Source organism: Mesoplodon densirostris, chromosome 13, assembly GCF_025265405.1.
Source record: "Mesoplodon densirostris isolate mMesDen1 chromosome 13, mMesDen1 primary haplotype, whole genome shotgun sequence".
Taxonomy (NCBI): domain Eukaryota; kingdom Metazoa; phylum Chordata; class Mammalia; order Artiodactyla; family Ziphiidae; genus Mesoplodon; species Mesoplodon densirostris.
The window spans coordinates 55,272,343-55,280,665 of NC_082673.1; positions in this window are offsets into that span (position 1 = coordinate 55,272,343).

The following is an 8,323-nucleotide window of genomic DNA, read 5'->3' on the forward strand; positions in this document are numbered from 1 at the left end:
TTCCTGGACTCAAGGAACTTTATTCTAGTTGAGGAGTGAGGCCATAAAAAGTAAAAGTAAAGAAGTAAACAAAGGATCATTCCTATGGAGGAACCGAACAGGTTCTGTGATAGAGAGTAAGTGAGGATAGCCTGCTACCAAAAGGATGGGCTCAGATGGTCTCTCTAAAGAAGGGGCATTTGAGCTGAGTCCTGAAGGATGATGGGGCAGAGCTAGCTACTTGTCCTCCAAAATCCATTCTACCTTTTTTTATAGTAACAGACCCCCTAAATCTTAGCTAGATTATATCCTGCAACCCACCTCATAACTAGATGTAGCCATGTGATTAAATTCTGGCTAATGGGTTATAACCGGAAGTAGCATGAGAAACTTCCAGGAAGTTTCCTTAAGGGGAGCTGGGGGGATGGGCATGCCCTTCTCCTCCCATCCTCTTTCTTGTTGGAAGGTTGGAGGAGCAGCAGCAGACTTGGACCATGAAGTGAACTTGGGGATGGAAATACCCTAAGCAGAGAAGCAAACAGGAGGGACTATGGGTCCCTGAGACTATGGAGTACGCTATCAGCCCTTTATTGACGTTGTACTTCCTACTGAAGGGTGACTAAACTTCTTTAAGATTCTGAAGATTTAATACTGCTACTTGGGAAGTATAGACTACGCACTTCATGCAAAACCTTTTAACCACAGTAGTGATTGACTAAACATCCTCAGGAAGTCATTACAGACCCCTTCGGCTACCTCTGACTCCCAGTCACAGGAAATGGCTGGTTTTCCTTTCTCTCTGGCTTTCCTTTGGAAGGCGTTCAGAGGCGTTTGGCGTGCAGGAAGGGCCACCCACTCTATCAGATGGCACCTGTCAAACCAACAAAGATATAAACCGCCACAATGCAGATTTCTGAGAAGTGCCTCCATGGCATATTAGCGATTTCACAAACACATTTAGAAACTCAGATAAAGCTTTTGATGTTCCTGATCTTTGCACTTCCAAATGGTGGCTGAACAAACAGAAATCAGTCTTCTTTGAAAGCCTTCAAAGCAGTGAAAGTGCCTAAATCAGTGTGTTGATTATTCTCTGACTTCCAAAAGTCAGGGAAGGTTTTCTGTGTGTTCCTCCTTTCTGGAACACTTTCACATCTCTCCTCAGTACTTTTGTTCTAGGAAATTTAAATCCATCAATTATCTTATTTGATATACAAGTTTGAATTTCCAATAAAGCCTTGACCATCTTTTCCAAAAACTGAAACACTTTTTCAAAACCAGTTGTATAAACATTCTATTGGGAAATGGTAAATAGAACTTTACCAGAATGGGGATAAATGCGTAAGGGCAGGAACTGATTCTTTTATCAATGTATTAAAAGCTCATGAAGTCACAAATGTGTTATTACCCCAGAAAATTCTGTGTAGAATCCAGATTTTACAAAATTCTGTGTGCTAAGGTTGTTACACCACCATTTGTGTGAACTGGGACTTGATCATGGCAGCAAGAGGGATATATGATTTTGTACTTGTTTTTCAAGAATTTTTAACTCAGTAATCAGCATATAAGGATGATTCTCACTGTAAGGATGACACCATGGAAGTGACCACATGTGGAGATGAGCTAAGAGGCTGAGCCTTGGAGTCTTCAATGTCATTATGACCCTCGTTATCAGGATTCTATAGGTTACCGACAGAAATACAGTTAAACTAACTTCAGCAAAAAAGGTGGGGAGGGATATTAGATGGAATGGAAAAACACTGAGCTGAGCTCAAGGTCTCAGTATAGTGAGGCTCCAGGAATTGAATCAGAGACTGACTCCTGCTCATCAATGCTTCCCAGCCTTTTCCACCTGCCAGTATTAGATAAAATGATGATATTTCTATGCCCCATGGGGATAAAATAATGAGGATGCTCCACACACCGGGAAGTGACTTACTCCTTGGCATGCTGATCAGCTACCCATACATCCCTTTTTCTAGTCTCCCAATTCCCAAGTTCTTAGGAAACAATTATGGCCAACATTTATTGAGTCCTGTATGGCAGGCACTGTTCTAAGCACTGTACATGCCTTTCATTCACTCATTAAATCTTCACACAATCGTGTAAGTTGGATATTATATTTTCCCACTTCACAGACAAGAAAACCCAGGACTTAGAGGCTAAGCCACATACCCAAGGTCACGTGGAAGTCGGTGGAGACAGGGTTTGAATCTACTTTGGCTCGAGTTTGCCTTTAACCCTCAGCTATAGCACCTCTATTGGGCACTAAATCCATCTATAAAAGGAAGTGAAATGATTGGCCATGCTTGAGGCAGGTGCCCATCCCTGCACCAATCAACGACGAGAAAGGGGTGGGATTACACCGGAAGAAGCAACGTGATGCCCCTGCTACACCCGTGGAAGAAGGGAGGAAGGGGGGCTTCCCTGGTGGTGCAGTGGTTAGGAATTCGCCTGCCTATGCTGGGGACCCGGGTTCAATCCCTGGTCCAGGAGGATCCCACATGCCACAGATCAACTAAGCCCATGTGCCACAACTGCTGAGCCGGTGTTCTGGAGCCCGTGAGCCACGACTGCTGAGCCCTGGCACCTAGAGCACGTGCTCCGCAACAAGAGAAGCCACCATAATGAGAAGCCCGTGCACCTCAAGGAAAAGTAGCCCCCACTCAGCGCAACTAGAGAAAGCCCGCGTGCAGCAGGGAAGACCCAACACAGCCAAAAATAAATAAATTAAATAAATTAATTTAAAAAAAAGAAGGGAGGAAGGGGTAAAACTTAGCAAAGGAGGGCTTCACAGACTCTCCTAAGGATCATCTTCCTCCTCTCCCTCCTCCTCTCTCAGGGGCCCAAGACTGACATAGTTACTCTCTTCAGTTCACAGCACATTATCATCATGCTTCTCTTGCTTTATTTCGTCTTATCCCTCTTCTCCACTCCTGTTCTCCTCCCATCCCCGAAGGCAGCCATTCTACTCTGTTTGATAGGAATCATTTCATTTATATACGTTCTTATATAATGAATATATATTGTTTTTGTACATGCATCTTTACATATATGACATTGGGCTACAGGTCCCATTCTTTATCTTCCTTTTGCCATTCCATCTTGTGTTCATAAGGTACATCCATGTTGCCACATTGCCAGACCATTGCTTCCAACCACAAACTATACCCTATGATGTGCCTGCACCCTTTTATAATATTTTTCCCCCAGCCCATGTCTGGACTAGTCTTGGACTAGGTTCTACAGATCAATTCATCCAACTTGGGAGCCCCCTCATCTGGAAAGGGCCCTCCCTGCCTGATGGAGAGTCCCTCCTCTGTGCTCCCACAGTCCTCCATGCTTGCCTCCATCAGGACAGAGGCCACAGAGCAGCTTGGTTAAAAGTGCAGGATTGGGACCCAACTGCCTGGACTCAGAATACTGTCTCTTTCACTTACAGCTAAGTTATACAGCCCTTCGGTGCCTCCACTTCCATGTCTGCAAAATGATAACCACAGCTACTCATGGGATTGCTGTGAAGATTAAATGAGAGAAATCTATGAAAATTGCTATGAAGAGTGCCTGGTACAAATTAAGTGCTATTTGTACTTACTATAATAACATTTGTTGCATGTATTGGAACGGTCTGTTCACTTGTCTGTCGCCACCACCAGATTATGAAATCCTGAGTCCCAGGACCTTGGCTTTTCCATCTTTGTGTCCCAGAGGCCCACACATTGCATGAATCCAGGGCATGCTCATTGCATGATACTCTCTCTTACTCACCCCCTGGTTTGACATAGCTGCAGGATTTGTATCTAGAAACCAACTGGGTTGAGGAGAGGCTAGATAGAACAGACTGGAGAGGTGGCTTTAAAAAGGAAAACTTTCCTGGAGCTATAATATTGTGCAATAGAAAATATAGCATCAGCTGCCACATACAGCCAGGAAGCTCAGCAGGTCACCCAAGACTGGCCCCCAGTGGACATCCTTACCCAGGCAGATGTATAAACTTGCCTCAAGCATGGCCAAAAGCCAGCTCTTGGTCATATGCCAACATTTTCTGGCTTTGTGTGTATTCACCTCAGTGTCCTCATCTGTAAAATAGGACTAACAGCATTTACTTCATAGGGTTGTCCTGAGGATTATATGAGGGAACCATTATCAACTGCTCAGAATAGTGTCTGACATGGCCTCAATTGGCAATAAATGTTAGCACTTCTTAGTGTGATTATCACCAAGTCAATTACTCTTACAAATAGAGTTGGGAGATGCCACACTCATTTTCTTTCTTGTTTCAAGATCTTGGAATTTTTGTTTGTTCATTTGTATGTTTGTTTTTGTTTCCATTTATTTATTTGGCATTCTGGTGGGAATTATTTCTTAGCAGGTTATCTGTTGGAAGGTTCTAGCCCTTTTTCCCTTAGCCTCAACCTGAACTCACAAGTGGATGGTATAGCTTCCCTATCTTTGAAAGTTTCTTAAGAACAATATCACTCTCGGGCTGGAAGTTCTCTGAAGTCTCAGCTTCCAGCAACCCCCAGTCAGATAGTCCCAGGAATACAAGAGGACACCATTTGCAATCACAGAACACACTTAAATGAGAATGAACTTGATTCTTTCTGTTGTTCAAAAAAAAGGGGGGGGGGGGGGAGGGGGGAAGAACAAGGAAATCAAACGCAGGTCCAGGGCTTCCCTGGTGGCGCAGTGGTTGAGAGTGCGCCTGCCAATGCAGGGGACGCGGGTCTGTGCCCCGGTCCGGGAAGATCCCACATGCGGCGGAGCGGCTGGGCCCGTGAGCCATGGCCGCTGAGCCTGTGCGTCCAGAGCCTGTGCTCCGCAATGGGAGAGGCCACAACAGCGAGAGGCCCGCGTACTGCAAAAAAAAACAACGCAGGTCCAGTGGAATTGCCCTCAGAGTAATGAAGGCCTTTGCCATGAGCTTTCTAAGCAACTTTTAGGTGCTGCTGGGCCACAGAAAGACTCTTTAGCTTTGGTTTATACATGGAAAGAAGCCCTCAGGGTGAATTACTGCCCTACATTAGAGGCCTAGCTGTAAGAACCATTAACTGTAAAAGAGAGGTTAATTATGAGGAAAACTCCCTGGCCTACACTGAGGGGTTTTAGTGACTCACAGTGAGGGGGCCACGTTTGGTGACCACAGCCCTCTCCCCGGCAAAGGCTTAATGGGGAGTCTGCTACCACGTGCCACGTTTGGGCTTGTGTAGGGACCAGGAAGCCTGACCTTGTTTGGGTTCATTAGCTACGGGGACTGTTGCCCACAGGGATCATTAACTAGTAGCAGGGGGGAAGGGGCCAGGAGCAAGACAAGCTGATGGGACGCAGCAAAGTTACTCATTTTCTAAAATTAGGATCTTGGTGAAACTCCAAACAGACTTTGCCTGGGGCTGGCTCCCTGACCCCTCTGATCAGTAAGTTGGTGGAGACAGCTTTTTCCAGATCTTCCTCCCCACTCTCCTCCATGTCCTGTGCTTCAGCTGTGCCTGAAAACACGCTCAGGTGGGGAGCACTTATTTCCAAGAAACTGTGTGACATATTTTCTTTCAGAAGCCCTTGAAAAACTAAATGTTGTGTTTTGTCAGGAACATTTTATTTTGAGCTAGGAACCCAGTTCCCACCCCACCCATCCCCCTCCAACATTCTGAGGACAAATAGGAAGCCAGGATGGGCAAAATTTAGGAGCTCACCTCCAAAAGGAATATTTCAACAAAATGTATGCACACTTCAGATTCCACTGCCGGCACTGAGAACCTACTGTATGCCAGACCCTGTGCAAAGTACTTTTCTTGGCCTTTCTCCACCATGCCCACAGCACACGGACCCCTGAGCACACATGGACGGTCACCAGTTCTGCAGATGACACACTGAGCGTCAGGCTCGCAGACCACAAAAGGCCACCTGATGAGCGCAGAGCTGGCATCTTTACCCAAGTCCTTTGACTGATGTTGGTCCTATGCCACCCCTTGGCCCTGTCTCAACAGAATAACCCAGACAGTGACTTTCAATAGAAGTTAAAACCGTTGCCATAAACATTCAGAAGTACATAGCTTAAGGGAAGGAATGTGAAAATGTCTCCCTCTGAGGGTGACACCCTCTGATCTCACCCACCCTATCTATGCTTCTGGACCTTTTTTCTTTTCCTTAATATTTCCAACTTTTGAGTACATGAGTAGGCAGACAAACCTTGTGACAAATACCTGGCAAATCTGGAGTGGTTGCATGTGTCGATGCTCCATGTATATTACTGTATGTTTTCACTATTGCTATGGATAAGTAACTATTATTTTCTCCTAACACTTCCAAATCAAATTATCTGTTAAGAATGTCTTCTTCACTGTGCTAACACTGGATGAAATTCTACCATTCTGCACTTCTACGCTTCATGTCCATTTTGCAATTAAAATAATGATAAAACTTCCTCCTGAAGGATGGTGTCGTTACGGGTTAATATGAATGAATGCATTCTACCATCACTCTAGTTTCTTATCAACATTCAGCCGAAGCATTTTTAATTTTCAGTTATTATATATTTAGCAGTGTTTCTGAGGCATTTCCACTTGGGTGCAGCCAAGGCAGTGAGCAAATGAGGGGCTGACACTGTTGTGGAAGTGAGCAGAACGCCGTGAATGCAGGGTTTGTGGAGCCAGCTCTCCTGAGTTTGAGCTCCAGCTGCTGTTGATATTGAGCAAGTTCCTTCCTCACCTGCATCTTATATTCTCCTCCGTAGAAATGAGATTAAAATTGCCCCTGTCTTCCCTGGTGGCTCAGTGGTTGAGAGTCCGCCTGCCGATGTAGGGGACGTGGGTTCGTGCCCCGGCCCAGGAAGATCCCACGTGCCGCGGAGTGGCTGGGCCCATGAGCCATGGCTGCTGAGCCTGCGTGTCCGGAGCCTGGGCTCCACAACGGGAGAGGCCACAGCAGTGAGAGACCTGCAAAAAAAAAAAAAAAAAAAAAAAAATTGCCCCTACCTCATAGAGTTGTTGTCAAGCATTAATTTATGTGAAGTGCTTTTAAAAATGCCTGGAACATAGTAGCTCTATGTATGCGATTGCTGTTATTATCATGATTATCATTATTCCACAAGAACCACAAGTAGGAGCTCAGCCCTTTGGGAGGCAGCCACCATGAGGCCAGGAATCAGGATTGCGCATGTTTGTTTCCAGAACTGAAGTGCTTGGAGCACAAAAGCATTTAGTGATATATTTGCCTCTCCTCCCCTAATTCACTGATCAGACTGTGCCCTGTGATGTGCACACTTTTGAGACTATTCAGTTCTAGTAAATAAAGAAGCTTGTAGTTTACAAACATAGGCAAACTATCTTAAGATGTTTAAACATAAATAAGCTATTAAGCAAAAAGTGTGATAGTCATCGGCAGAATTCATGGGACATGTTAAGTATAAGATAAGTAGTCAACACGTAGAACGTGTGCATGTTAAACACAGGTAACGAAGGATGGAGGAACCAAGAAATACCTAATCTGTATGACGCACCTGAGTGCTAAGTATTCACAGTGTACTAAATACACATGAGATTAAATATCAGGAGTTATTAAATATATATGAGCATTTAATATTCATGATCTCCTTATCTGGAAAGATACTGGTTATATGCTTCAGGTCACTTGTCCTCCGCCCAAGAAACTCAAATAGACCTCATAACTGTTCATCAGGCTAATTGGTGAGCAACAGCTTAGGCCAGGCACGCCACAACTCTCTAGTAGGACAAGTATGTGACACTGGCCCAAGGTACCCACCATCTGTGGGCCCCTGTGTCAGGGATCCCCAGCACTACCCTCAGATCTGATGATTTTCTAGGGCTCATAGAACTCAGAATAGCAATTCAACTCTTGGTTACGCTTATTACAACAAAAGGTTACAGACTGGACTTCCCTGGTGGTGCAGTGGTTGAGAGTCCGCCTGCCGATGCAGGGGACACGGGTTCATGCCCCGGTACGGGAAGATCCCACGTGCCATGGAGCGGCTAGGCCTGTGAGCCATGGCTGCTGAGCCTGCGCGTCGGAGCCTGTGCTCCGCAACAAGAGAGGCCACAACAGCAAGAGGCCCGCGTACCGAAAAAAAAAAGAAAAAAAAGAAAAAGGATACAGACTAAAATCAGCAAAGTAGAAAGGTACAGAGAACAGGTACAAGCTTCTAGCTGGGCTCTCCCAGTGAACTCTATGGGCGACACTTCATTCTCCCAACAACAATGTATGACACCAAATATAAGGTGTTGCCAACCAGGAAATTCAATGGAACCTTGGTGTCCAGCGTTTTTACTGGGATTCAGTCACATAGGCATAGAATGTCCATGAGACTGACCTTAACTACTCAGCCCCCAGCCCC